At 35.6% G+C, this 15,602-nt stretch overlaps 1 long non-coding RNA gene across 1 annotated transcript in view; it reads right to left on the minus strand.

Moving 5' to 3' along the window:
* Window positions 1–15,602, minus strand: part of LOC116574784 — a 107,655-nt gene that overhangs the window by 60,429 nt on the left and 31,624 nt on the right. The window lies entirely within an intron of this gene.

The raw sequence follows: 15,602 nt of genomic DNA on the forward strand, positions 1-15,602 counted from the left end.
AAAGAATAGTAATCTTTGCTCTTGTTTTCTTGTTTCTCCTCCTTATTTCTTATCCTTTTGCAATTTGACTTACAATTACATTTTATTACCAATAACATCTTAAGTAGTTCCTGGACTTTTAGAATTGTCACGAAAACCCCAGTCAACGTGGAAATTAAAAAATGATGATGTTCCAGAGGACTCAAGCTTCTCCCAAAGTAAAATTTAATGGTTCTATAATTCTAATTGATAGTTTGGCAGGGTTTAGCTGTATCATTAAGGATGGAATCTATGTATCCCAAGAAAAACGTTCTTCAGGTTCACATCTTCCACCATATATGGTTGTGTCTTTTCTCTTCCACCACATTCTCCCCATAATATTTGCTACATGTCCAGGTCCTATAATCCTCATTTCTTCATAGGGGTGGTTGCACATATGTAGGCATTAGCCTGGAGCCTGGACATCCAGAGATGGGCAAGATTAGCTTGTGATGTTTTAGAGTTCTGTATTCCATTATACTCCAGGATGACTGCCAACAGTATCACTAGTTTCTCTCAAAGTAGCCATGTATAAGCAAAACCACTCAACTTCTTTGTACCCAGTCCCACTCTAGTTCTCTGAATTAGAACTAAGTGAATATATCAATTCCAGTGGTCAAATATAATGGACAGTTTGTGTATGTTTTACAAGCCTATCTTATGGCATTTAATCCTGTTCACCATGGGATTTTTTTTGAGATGTCTCCTTTACTTTCCTACTCCATTCCCCCACCCCCTGGTGTATGTATGAATGTATTTAATCCTTTGTTCCTTTTTTCTGGCAACTCCTTTCTTTGACAAATCCCTCCTTCTCTACCTCCCCACTAAATACTGTGGTTCCTTGGGATTCTATCTTTACCCCTCTCTAATCCCAGTGTTCACATGACCTCTTCTAGACTAACATCAATCACCAGTTTTACTGTGATGAATCCCAAAGGTCATTCCTGATCACCCAACTTACTGGACAGCTCAATATGGACTTCCCAGAAGCATCTTAAAATTCAACATTCCAACACTAAATCCAGTGTATGGCTCCAGTCCCAAAACTACTTTTCTTCATATGCTGCCGATCTCATATAATGGAAGCACTGATTTCTCAGCAATCTTATAATTCTTACAGTTCTCTTAACTCTTGTTCCTCCAATTTGTTTTTCACTTCATCAATTCTAATTCTTCTTGAAACGTCCCATTTCTTTTTGTCTGCATTATAACCCTTTAAATCATCACTTACCTAATATAATGCAATAACCTGCTGATCAGGACCTGCCTTCTCTGGCATTCTCACATCCAAATGAATCCTTCTAATACCTAAGTCTGGTCATTTCACTCCCCTAAACTTAAAAAAAAAAAAAGAATCCTTAAATTTAGCCAGACAAAAAACTTTTTGGTATAAGTGCCACATATTATTTTTATATAATTCCTTGTTCTGTGTTTACTGTTTTCCTGTTCCTAAGATGTTCTTCTTCATGCTTGACAGCAAGTTCTCATTTGTCCTTTCAGATTGTGTCCCACTTTACCCAAAAAGAGCCTTTTTGACTTGCATCCTCATTCCCAAGCCCCACCCTAGGAAATAGCTATTCTATACTCCTTGATCCCCTAACACTTGGTCTGCAAATGTATCTGGTTAGATCATAGCTATTTTTTACATGTGTATCTCTCCAACTACAATATGAGCCCTTTCAGGGAAAAGCCCTGTTTTGTTCTTCTCTGTCTCCTCATTGTCTATTAATACTCAGTAAATTTGTAAATGAATGTCTGCCCTGCTGAAGTTCACAAGGTAGATAAGAAACAAAAGTACACACAGATTGATTAGGGAAAATGCAATACAGAGATAAAGTTGAGAGTTGAAAATAGTAAAGCCTGTATAATATTGCCTTACAGAATGTAAAAGCTTAATTTTTTTCTAGTTTATGAAATAGTGTAAATATTTTTATTTATTTTTTAATTTAATTTAATTTATTTTTAAAAGAGGAAATGGGGAGGGGCAGAAGGAGAGAGAGAATCTCAAGCAGTTACCACACCTGGCAGGGAGCCTAAGCTGGCTCCATCTCACAACCCTGAGATCATGACCTGAGCCAAAATCAAGAGTCAGATGCTTAACCAACTGAGCCTTCCAGGTGGCCCATTAATGTAACTATTTTTAAATTTGACTTTCAAACTGTATGCTGCACATTTACACAACACACAAGATTTGATATGGCATACAGAAATGAAATGTCCAATAGGATAATGTATAAATAAATGAGCAAATTAGAGTAAGTCATTCAGCTAAATAGTGACCTGGTAAAGGTATTTGGCATTCCCTTCAGTTTGTTAGAATTGGGAATAGACTAAAAAAAGAAAAAAGGAAATTATATCATAGATTCCCAGCCTAAGCAACATACTAGTCAGAGAGCAAGATCTCTAGGGAGACTTGGTCGTTAAACAAGGGGAATTGAAATTTCTAAGAATATGCTTTGCAGAAATAACAACTAATGTACTCTCATAGGCTAAAGAAATGAGAGTTCTGAAAGAATATAATGAACTTCAAAATGGCAGAAATGGAAAAAAGGAAAATAATACAAAGGGACCAAGAGACATGTCTTTATACAATCAAGAAGGAAAGGACACTGATGTAGATGTATAAAAACTTAAGGTACTTTTCCTGAATATTATCTTTTCGAAAACACAGAAAAATAGTAGTGATCAAATTAACACAGGAAAACTGGCAGAACTAAAGAAGCATTGTGTACTTTTTGACTATGAAACTAAAAAGTAAGAACAGCCAAGGAAATGATGTAGGTTACTCCTAACAGAACACAAGTTTGCACTCTGGCTACCATGATTAACTTTACACATTTCCCTTGAGTAGGATGGTGTTACTATTATGACTGGCTTGTTGAATTTTTGTTTTCTTTTATCCCATATGTTCTTTAAAATCCATAAAACAATATATAGTCATGAATTTTAAGAGCAAAAAATTTTGTAAAAATAGCTATAGCTAGGGAGCGACAACTTAAACAGAACCTGCTTTCCTGGATGGTCCTAAATAAAATCCAGTAAATAATCACTTTTATTTAGGAAATATTTGTTGAGCATTTAGAAAGTTTAAGTCACTGTGTTAGGTAAGTAAGTAGTAAAATTAAAAAAAAATACCACAAAATCTTTGACTAATAGAAACTGGAATATGTGACAGTGAACATATGATATGTGATGATATGTGTCATCTTCCCAGCCTTTTCCCATTGCCACTCCATCCCTTTATTATAAGGAATTTTCCTTCAATCCCACCATGTAATGAGAATTTACTTTTTGCTCAATGGATTCCCAGGACTTTGTCACACAGAATTGGAAAACCAGATCTAGACACAGGTTAGAGTGGTAAGAGGAAAAGGTTTTTTTTTTATGAAGAATTAATATAAGGGTTGTTTGCCGAAAATAAATCAAATAATGGTTGAAGTAGACAAAAAAAAAAAAATTTAAGTTAACATGTTTAAGTCAATTTGCACAATAAAAAGCTAAGAATTAGGGGGAAAATTAGAAAATCTATGAAACTGGGGATTCTAAAAGTTTGGGAGGGTTCACAAGAGATTACAATGAAGAACCAGTCAAAAATAATTAGGTAAAAAGAGCATTTTTATAGGCTATGAACTAGATCTTCTAAGAGATACATGTAAAGATTGAGAATACTTTTCAATTATTTCTGGTTTTTAGGTGAGACTTTTTTTAATGTGGCTCCATGCAAAGACAGGGCCACAGGAGACTCTAAGGTGTATTAAAGTATATTCATTTAATAGCAGTGGCAAGACAAGTAAATACATATTTATAATAAATGTCTGAATATGATGAGCAATAACAGATGAACATGGAACATCCCATATGCTGGGGGAGAAATGCCACTCAACAGGAAAGATCATAGAGAAGAATGTGATGGAATGATAACCTGAAATATTCATTTCATTGAAGAAAAAGATTATACATTCTACATAGAAAAAATAACAAAAATTGAGGTACACAGGTAGGAAAGCATAGGGTCATATATTTTTAAAATAATCCCAGTTTCCTAGAGCACAGTATACATGCTAAGTCTGAGGTGAGACACTGGGGTGTGGCTGACAAATCAGCTCTATGAGGTCACACAGAGGGAAGAGTGTGGGCGTCAGGGCACATCTCAGGCACAAAGATCCTGAGAAAGAGGGCATCCGTGCCAAGGAGTCTAACACAGAATCGAAAGAATTCTAAAAGTGGCAATTACGTTTTTGAAGATAGGTTAAGGGCTTGGAGATGAAAGTAGGATGTATTCCAAGGTTAAGAACCCAGTGCCTGCAAAAAGCAGACGTCAGAGGAAAAGCGAGAAGCAGAGGTGCATATAAGAGACACAGACAGGATCCTGCCTGGCAAAGCAGCTGCTGCTGTCCTTCATCCATGCTTTCCACTTGGCCCCTGACACACTCCTCCGTTTTTAAAGGCACCCTACCCTACTTCTCTGCTGACATGCAGTTTAAGTACAACAGAAAGAGGTCTTTTTATATTGCACCATAGAAAGGTGACCTTTTCTCAGGGAAATAATAACTATCAGGTTCTGACTATGTATTGGACACTTGATTAAATTGACTCTATTTCTCACAATTACTCCAAAATATGAATATACTTCTATCCTTATAAATGACCACCCTAAGGTGCAGAGAAGTTAAGTGGTTTGTCCAAGGCCATAGCAATTTCTGTGTTGCTAAGCCAGGACTGAAACCTATGTTCAACTTCTCTGATGACAATTTCCCATGCTTTGTCAACTACATATTCTTTCGGACACCAGAGCTGTCCAATAGAACACGCCAAACATGCATTTTTACATTTTCTAGGAGCCACGTCAAAATAAGAAAGCAGTAAATTACCCAATATATCAAAAAGACTGACATTAATATATCATCAATATAAAAATTAACAACACATTCTCTTTATTTTAGTACCAATTCTTCAAAATCCAATGTCTCTTTAATTTTTTTAAAGATTTATTTATTTATTTGACAGAAACAGAGACAGTGAGAGAGGGAACACAAGCAGGGAGAGTGCGAGTGGGGGAGGCAGGCTTCCTGCTAAGCAGGGAGCCCAATGCAGGGCTTGATCTCAGGACCCTGGGATCATGACCTGAACCAAAGGCAGAAGCTTAATGACTGACCCAGGCACCCCCCAGTGTCTGTTTTATACTGATATCTCAAATCAGACTACCTACATTTCAAATGGTCTGGTTACCATATGGCATATCCGTACCAAAGAGCACATATCATAGGGCACAAACTATAAGCCCGATTCTGTTTTCCAACAATTAAGTAGAGAAGGGATTCACTTTTGGGACAAAGGGGTGTAGAGTGTGCATGTTTGTGTTTAGCCCTTTCTCAATGACTCTCAACTTTGGCTTCCTGTCAGAATCACTGGGAACTTTAAAACGTATTAAGAACTTGACCTCCTTTCTATGGATTTTGGTTTAATTGCAGGGTAGGGCATCAACTTTTTTTTTTCACTTTGTTGAAGTATAATAAATATTAAAAAGTGCTCATGAGTACGCAGTTTTATGTATTCCCATAAAATGAACACATGCAGATAACCATCATCCAGATCAAAAAGAGTATTCCAATACCCTAGAAGTCCTCATCAGGTTCTCTTCTAGTTGCCACCCCCTGCAAAGGGCTATATCTGCTGAGACTGAATCTGTTCTTACAGAGCAGACCCTGGAGTTCAGCCCAAAACTATCACCTAATATGTTAATGCTCACTGCAGGTTGCTCTTCTGCAGGGTCCTATGCTTGAGTTTCTCAGGTCAATCTGTAGTCCCAGAAATAATGAATCCTATGCCAACCCATCCACCTTCTAGAGGATTTCTACCCAAGGAAACAGGTCATTGAAACTACTATATCCCCTGGTCCATGCAGTTCCAATCTCCACTCGTCTAGAACCACTGGCTCTGTCTTCATTCAGCCCATCTTAGTTGCATAATTCCAAAGATTTGGACTTCCCTCCTTCCTGCACAATCCACCTATTTTCTCACCTGAGTTTTACCTCCCTCATTAGCAACAGATCATATGGACAACAGTTTTGTGAAACCAGTAATACTTCAATGTCCTGCTGAACAGGCTTTAATATAAGTCCTAAGTTAATGCCCTTTACCTTGGTACTTAATTGCCCAACTTTCTGTTCCAGGTCTTCTCATTACCACACAGAGCCTCTAGTCTTATAAATTCAATTCTTTGGAAAGAGCATTTTTTTTTTTCCTCTCTGCTGATCTTTTACCTTCCCCAGATCCAAGTGATTTAAAGTGCATTTCTAAGAAAAGTTAAACTATGTCTGCAACAGGTGTTCCCTCATTGGCATAATCAGGACAAAAAAAATAAATAAATAAAATAAAATATTTCCTAACTCAGGCCAGCCTGAGCAAATATAGAAGTTAATTGAATCTGTGAGTTCCATGCTACAATTAAGTCCTAAATAAACAACTTTTCAAAGTATTAAATATCCAGCAATATTCAGCTTGTCGTTTGTCAGAATTACAATTGCTTCACAGTATTGGTTTTTTCCTTGCTCTCAGAACAGTGTCTTGTGTACTTCCAGCCTATACAAGAATATTTTGAATGAGTATGACTTTGCAAAGACAGCATTTGCAGCTGAAAATAGCAAAATATGACCATCTGTTCTCTTCCGTTCATGGTTCAATCTGACAACATCCTAACATAGTTGTCTTCCTCCATGACACCATTCTTCTCTGCCCACTTGCCTCGTTCCACCAGTTTCCCATTTGAACTTCTTCACTTACACTATGCCTTTCCATGTTCCTCTCCTCCTGCTCACAACTTTCCTCCATTTTATTGCTTCATAATTCCTACAACCCTCAAGAATACTCAATTAATTCCTTTCCAATCTCTCCTCCCAAATCCAGCTTTTTCCCTTAAGCCCTCTGCCTCACACTTTCTACTGTCTACTCAGCCCTACCTAACTTTATGTGGGAAAAAGAGAAAAAGGAAGAAGTTCTATAACGAGACTTCTAAGATCAATCTGAAGTATGCTGGAAATATGGAAATAAATCTGAGGTATTGGGGAGGAGGAGCATAGGAAAAAATGAAGGGGGAAAAAGCGCAAATAACATGGTGGCAAGAACAATTTTCACCTCTAATACTGCAGATTTCCACTAAGCCATTTATCAACTATAGGAGAGGGGGTAGAGGATACCCCGTACCACCAACTGCCACCACTACAAGTTTTATACAAATCTGCCAAATATCAGAGAGACACCTTAATTTTTCATCTGTCCATTCACTGAGACTCCAAATCATTGATAATTTTAGGAAACACTTGGAAAATATATGTAGGAGAGACTGAATTTAATAAAATGGGCTCCAAATCCAGATTCCTTACTAATTCAATGTATGATCGCTCCCAATTTACTCAACTACTCTGGGTATAAGTTTCTTATCTGTAAAAGGAAATAATAATAGCATCTCTTAGGAATGTTGAATAATATTAAGAAGAATTTTAAAAGGTTGAGATTAGTTAGTATGTATAAAGCACTGAGAACAGTGCTGGGCACATAGTATAGATGTTAGCTATTAATATGATTGTTTTGTTGTTATATGAGATATGCAGTCTGGGACGCCTGGGTGGCTCAGTTGGTTAAGCAGCTGCCTTCGGCTCAGGTCATGATCCCAGCGTCCTGGGATCGAGTCCCACATCGGGCTCCTTGCTCCGCAGGGAGCCTGCTTCTCCCTCTGACTCTGCCTGCCACTCTGTCTGCCTGTGCTCGCTCTTGCTCTCTCTCTCTCTCTCTCTCTCTCTCTGACCAATAAATAAATAAAATCTTTAAAAAAAAAAGAGATATGCAGTCTAAGATCACTCAGAGAGCAGAGTCAAATGGCTTTTAACTCTTTTTTAAAAGATTTTATTTATTTATTTAGAGAGAGAAAGAGAAAGAGGGAGTGAGAGTACACTTGAGCTAGGGTCGGAGAAGAACAAGCAGAGTCTGTACTGAGCATGGAGCCTGATGAGTGGCTCCATCTCATGACCCTGAGATCATGACCCGAGTCAAAATCAAGAGTTGGATGATTAACCAACTGAGCCACCCATGCACCCCCTTTCACCTCTAAATGGCACAGAGGTTTAACTTACTCATTTATTGAACAAATATGAATGAGTTCCTTCTACGTGACAGGTACTTTCAGGATGCTAACTAAACAATAATTTAACCATAAGAATGATCTCCAGCCATGTAAAGCTCACAGACTGGTAAAGCCTGGATCCTAGCAAATGAAATACTTAGAATATTTCCTCTAGTCTATTGTAGGAAAGCCAAATTGTGAAGAGCAAAATTCCAATCAAGATGAAAGAGAGCAGGGAGGGGCGCCTGGGTGGCTCAGTGTGTTAAGCCTCTGCCTTCAGCTCAGGTCATGATCTCAGCATCCTGGGATCGAGTCCCGCATCAGGCTCACTGCCTGTGAGTGGGGAGCCTGCTTCCCTCTCTCTCTGCCTGCCCCTCTGCTAAAAAACTTGATTTTCCTATCTGACTGAGAAGTGTACTTTAGCACAAAATAAATAAATAAAATCTTAAAAAAAAAAAAAAAAGGATGAAAGAGACAGGGAAACAACTTCAAGACTCTCTAGGGGACAATTCAAGTTCATCTCTGATTTTTTTCTTAGAACTGTTACCTTTGAAGTTTCACAATGTCAATAAATAGTAGGAGACATAAGTTCTCAATAAAACAAAATGCAAAGCCATGAGAGACTGGCAGTAGGACAGGGGGGACCACTGGACAGGCTTAGTCATTTGATGATACTGATTTCCTCTGTTATCTCTTACTGGTACTTCTGGGAAGCTGTTTTATTTTTAGTCTTCTGATTCAAGCACAGACAAAAGCCGATTCTCTTGGTTCCCCTTGATAACATTGAGATTAGGCAGAGTCTGCTAAGCACCAAAGAGAGGAAAAATAGTTTAGTTGATTGGCTTACTAAAGGAAGTTTTCTCATTTCTCATTTTCCATTTCTCATTTCTCAGTCTAGTTAACTATATTCCAGGATATTTCAAGGTCTTCCCATTACTCCTGAGATCCTTTAAAAGGTAATGAGACACTGTCCAGAAAATTCTCCCTTTTCATCTGTAGATGCTTTCTCCTATCCCACTCCTGAACTAAGAGATTCCTCTTTTACTAGTTTGACAGCTCATGAAAGCTATCTTTAAATAAGTATCTCTGTTCACCATACAGACATAATTACATGATTGATTTAGCACTCACATATAAGGATTTTCTTGTTGATTAATAAAGAAAAAAAGGTCTTAAAACTCCTCATAATCTCAACCAGCATACACAGGGGTTATGAAGCTTATCAGTCTATTTACCTGATCAGAAAAGTAGACTTTTAAAATTTTATTGCTATTAATAATAATTTCAAAATAAAAAGCATTTTCCTCTTAAACCTAAGCAAATTCTATATAATAGATATTCTGGTTAATCAAATATTTATTATAATTGTCCTTGAATAAATATTTTTGTGCTAAAGTACATTTCTCAGTCAGATAGGAAAATCAAGTTATTTAGCAATAGTTAAACCAATCTTTCCTTGCACATATCTCAAGTGAAGAATAAAAATATACATTTATATTTTCCTATGTTTCTACATTTTTCTATATTTCTATTTTCTACTTTGTATTTCTGTAAATATTAATAAATAGTAAGTTATAGATATCTGCCTCCTGGTGGCCATATGCGGTTCTAAAAGCAAAAACATACCCTATGTCTCTTAAAACACAACAGCGATTTTGTTTCAGAATTTTTTTAGAAAGCTGTGCACTCTGGAAAGCAGTGGTGGGTCAGCTTAGTACCAAGAAGGGGAAAAGCAGCAATGGCAGTCAACATCAGTGCCTTCCAGGACACTGTGGAACACAATAGTTCCCTTTTAGACTCAACTGGCTTATAAGGCATAAATATATGTACATAAACTCCAAAAAGTCCTCATTAAAGCCAGTTGTGATAAAATTTAAAAGTTTAGCTGGTAATTCTAATATGTTTATTACAAATATCTTCCCTTAAGTCTCAAAGTCCTAAGGTTACAGTGCAATATGCCTTTATTACCTCTAGCCGAACAGAATTTTCTTCATACTATTTATTACCCCCTGATACACCTCCTGATGTAAGGTCCCTTGTGTCAATCTGATATGGCCACAGAAATGTATGCTTCTTTGTTTAAGTACCTTTGCTTGGCAATAGAATAAAATCTTTTGGTAAGTATCAAACATGATTTGACAGGAACATAGCATTGCTTACTAAAACTGAAATGCAGGAGGTTTTGTCAAAATAATTTTTAAAACTATGACTTATCAAAATCTGATTCAATTTCTTAAGAGTTGCCTCAGTAGCAATAATAGTAAAATATGTTATATGTCATGTCACTAATAAATATTTAACATAAGTACTTATAAGCTTATGATACAGAATAATTTTTTAATAGAAGTCTCACGTTTCAAAAGACGATCTTAGTGGCTAAGATTAATTTTCCAAAATCTGTAATTTTGAGATTGTTAGATGAATTAACTCAAGACTAAGTGCTTAGAACATTTTTGATTGCAAAATGAGGATTTAGGTAGGAAAGTGATATAGAAAATATTTAGGAGTTATTTCACATACCTCACAATGTTCCTTTCATTGGTGTTCTGCAGAAGGGAAAGGACTGAATATATATTATTTTAATACAACTAATAAATATAATAAAGCTAACTGAACCCAAATCATTGAACTTTTTTTACTATTATTTTGAGAATATGAGTTTTATTATCATAGAAAAATATCCTTTTAAATAATTGAAGGAAATAATAAATTCATTAAAAGAAATATTTAACTATCAAGGACTAACATTCATTTATTCATGATATGGAGAGGGGAAAGGAATAAGTTTACCAAGGAGAAGTCTGACAAAAATAACTGAAATTATCTTTCAAAGAAGAAGGAGAAATAAAGACTTTCTCACACAAACAAAAATGGGGTAATTTGTTGCCAGTAGATATGTCTTGCAAGAAATGTTTTAAAAAGTTCTTTAGAGAGAAGGAAAATGGTAACAATCAGAAACTGGGATTTACGAAATGAAAGAAAGAGCATCAAAGAAGGAATAAGTGAAGGTAAAATAAAAACTATTATTTTTCTTATTCTTTTTTTTAAAGACTTATTTATTTATTTGAGAGAAAGCGGGAAACAGAGAGAGAATGAGCATCTGAGTGGGAGGAGCAGCAGAGGGAGAGAGAGAATCCTCAAGCAGATTCCCACCAAAAATGGAGCCTGAGGCAGAGTTTGATTCCAGGAACTGAGCCACATAGGTGCCCCTATTTTTCTTATTCTTAATCAATTTAACAGGTAACAGCTTGTTTAAAATAAAAAGAGCAATAATGGAAAAAAAAGCAATAATGTATTTGATTTGGCAACAATGATACAAGGAACAAGAAAGAAGAGTTAGAATTATTTGTTTTTAAAATGTACTCACACTACCCAGGAAGTGACATAGTGTTATTTTAAAGTGGACTTGGATTAGTTGTAAATGAACTCTAGGCCAACCACTAAAAAAGGTAAAAAGAGGGAAAAAAGTGAAGAAACTGATATGCTAAGAGAGAAGAGTAAATGGAATCAGATGAAAAGGTCAATTAAAAACCACGAAAGGCAGAAAAAGTGTGTAAGACAAAAACAGAAACAGAGAATAGGGCAAGAAATAAAAAACAGTAATAATAGTTATTAATTGAATTAAAGCAATTAATTTGGATGTTAATGCTCTAAATGGACCAAATAATAGATTTTCAGAGTGAAACAGGAATCAAGACCCAAATATATGCTGTTTACAAGAAACCCACACTTTGTACAAAGACATACATAGATTAAAAGTAGATGGATGGAGAAAAATATACCATGCTAACACTAATCAAAAGAAAGCAGAGGGGTGCCTGTGTGGCTCAGTGGCTAAGCTTCTGCCTTCGGCTGAAGTCATGATCTCAGAGGCCTGGGATCAAGCCCCGCATCAGGCTCTCTGCTCAGCAGGGAGCCTGCTTCCCTCTCTCTCTCTGCCTGCCTTTCTGCCTACTTGTGATCCCTCTCTCTCTCTCTGTCAAGTAAATAAATAAATAGAAAGCAAAAATACAGTTGACCCTTGAACAATGTGGAGGTTAAGAGCACTGGCTGCCCACAAAGTCAAATATCCACATGTAACTTTTGATTCCCACAAAATTTAACAGCTAAGAGCCTAGTGTTGACTAGAAGCCTTACCAATAACATATACAGTCAATTAAAACATATTCTGTATGCTATGTGTATTACATACATATATATTACATGTATATATTATATGCATTGTATACACATATAATATACAATATATATTAATAATATATAACATATATAATATACAACATATATTATATACATATATAATAGACAACATATTTTAATATATAATTAATATAACATATAACATATATTTATATATGTATATTTTAAAAATTCTTACAATAAAGTAAGCTAAAGAAAATGTTATTAAGAAAGCCACAGTAATTTATAATTATGTACTGTTAAAAAATCTGTATAATACTGTACTGTAAAAATATCTGCTCAAATTTGTGTTGTTCAAGAGTCAACTATAGTTCTATTAATTTGGGAGAGAGCAGGTTTCAAATCAAAGAAAGTTATCCAGAGATAAAGAAGGGCATTACATAATCATAATGAGATCAATTTTCCAAAAAGACCTAAAATTCTTAGTATGTAGGAGCCTAACAACGGATCGTCAAACTATGAAAGGTAAAAGCTAATGGAACTCAAAGGTGAAATAGATGAATCCACTATCATTGTCTGAGACTTCTCTCCTCTATCAGAAACGAACAGATCCAGTAGTCAGAATTCAGTAAGGACATAGTTGAACTCAACAATATCATCAATCAACTGGATGTAATTGACATCTATAGACTACTTCATCCAACAACAGAATACATATTCTTCTCAAAATCAAAAAGTGATTTTGACTTTGACTAAGACAGACTACATTTCAAACAATTCTGCCTCATTTTTACAAAGGGACATCAGATTTAACTGAGAGTATTTCAAATGAATTATGTTGGCTGGTCTCCCATGTATAAGTGGCCAGGAAATTTTTCTTTTCTATACCATTTTATATTTAAATGACATTATAAATATATAAGTATTGGAATATTTAATGTGTCTTCACACGGCACATTTCTTATTCTTCCTTAGTGGCTTCAGAGTTCTTTTTGCCAAGACTTCTGCAGTCTGTTAAATTTTTGTTTTCCATTGACAAGATGTTGCAGGCTTCCCCTTTTATGCTATAGATCTTGAATTAGCTATTTCTCTATTTAAAGAGCACAATCTGCGTGCTAAATGGCTAGGGATGCTCACTGCTACTGGGTTAGGCAAAATTTCATAGGGGTTTCAGCAAAAAGAGGCAAGAAATAACTACACAAAGATAGTGTATCATAAGTTCATATTTGTATTCACATTTCAAATTTAGAATTATAGTGTTTACTTAATTTCTCTGATATTTGTATCTCTTGTACTGTTATTTTTTTCTTTTTTTGAAGATTTTATTTATTTGAGAAAGAGCAAAAGTGAGAGAGATCACACTGAGAGAGGGAGAAGAGACTTGCCTCTGGGTGGATAGCCTGATGTGGGGCTTGATCCCACAAACTGGGATCACGATCTGAGCTGAAGGCAGATACCTACCTGACCGAGCCACCCAGGTGCACCCCAATTTTTCTTTTTTTTTTTTTTTTTAAGATTTTATTTATTTATCAGAGCGGGGCGGGGAGGGGGAGAGAGAGCACAGGCAGACAGAATGGCAGGCAGAGGCAGAAGGAGAGGCAGGCTCCCTGCCGAGCAAGGAGCCCGATGTGGAACTTGATCCCAGGATGCTGGGATCATGACCTGAGCCGAAGGCAGCTGCTTAACCAACTGAGCCACCCAGGCGTCCCCCAATTTTTCTTTCTTTTTTTTTTTTTTTTAAAGAATGTCCTTCTTTTTTTTTTTTTTTTTAAGATTTTATTTATTTATTTGACAGAGAGAGATCACAAGTAGGCAGAAGGCAGGCAGAGAGAGAGAGAGGAGGAAGCAGACTCCCTGTTGAGCAGAGAGCCCAATGCGGGACTCGATCCCAGGACCCTGAGATCATGACCTGAGCCGAAGGCAGCGGCTTAACCCACTGAGCCACCCAGGCGCCCCCCAATTTTTCTTTCTTAATGATGTTTTATATATAGTATGTCAAAGCAAATAATTTGTTATTCATATATTTAGAATATATACAGGTATATGTATACATGCACAATCATACAGGCACAATATGATTACTGAAAACAATGTAGGCTTATACAAATCTTTTTATCCTTTGTGTATAGCTTACTATGGATGTACAGTTAAATTCGTGTCTTATAAAATAACTTGAAATTATCTCTCTCTCTGTGTAGTTATGTCATCAACTATATACACAATTAGATTCATATATTTATGTTACTTTAATTTTGATTTCATTTGTTTCTTTCTTTTAAGATTTTATTTATTTATTTGACAGAGAGAGACACAGCAAGAGAGGGAGGAGTAGGGGGAGTAGGAGAGAGAAAACTGGGGCAGTAGGAGAGAGAAAAATAGGCTTCCTTCAGAGCAAGGAGCCAGACATAGGGCTTGATCCCAGGACCCTGGGATCATGACCTGAGCCGAAGGCAGAAGCGCAACGACTGAGTCACCCAGTGCCCCTGTTTATATGTTTCTAAAACAAAATACATTTAAAGAAATCAAGCCTCTAATTTTGTGCCCTTCATTCAATTTTCTGTCTTTCCCTTAGGTAACTTATAGATAGATAGATAGATCATAGGGAGACAATTTTTTTTTTAGTATTTTTAAAATTTTACTCTAAATAAATTCATATTTTTATTCGGTCACTTAAAATAAACACCTTTTTTTTCACCTTGCTTTTTCCACTTCCCAGTACTTGTTGAAACTTACTTCATATAAAAATATTATTATAAAATATTTATATTTTATTAAAATATAAACACTTTTATATAAAATATTCTTCATAAAAAATAAAATATTCTTCATTAAAATATAAAATATTTTAATATATATTATATATATTATTATATAAATATAAAAATATTCTTCATTATAGCCTATAAAATATTCTTCATTCTTTTTTATATCTGCAGAGTTCCTTTTATTTGGATAAATCATCCAATTTATGAACCTGTCTTTCATTGATGGACATCTGCATTGTTTCCTATATTTTGTTCTTACCAATAGTACAACAACAAATATCACCGTGGATACATCTTTCTGTATTTTTTTTTTCCAATGCATCTTAGGAATAGATTCCTATAAACGGGATTTCTGGATCTGAATGTAAGTGCATATGTAATGTTGCCTGATAATGACAAATTCTCATTAGGAGTGAAATATTTTGCATTTCCACCAGCAATGTTTGAGTGCCTATTTTCCCACAGACTGCCAACAGAGTATTTTAGATGAGAAATGGTATGACAGTACAGCTTTAATTTGTGTTTCATTAGGTGATATGCCACTTACAATTTTCTTCTTA

Source organism: Mustela erminea, chromosome 16 (genome assembly GCF_009829155.1).
Source record: "Mustela erminea isolate mMusErm1 chromosome 16, mMusErm1.Pri, whole genome shotgun sequence".
Lineage (NCBI taxonomy): Eukaryota > Metazoa > Chordata > Mammalia > Carnivora > Mustelidae > Mustela > Mustela erminea.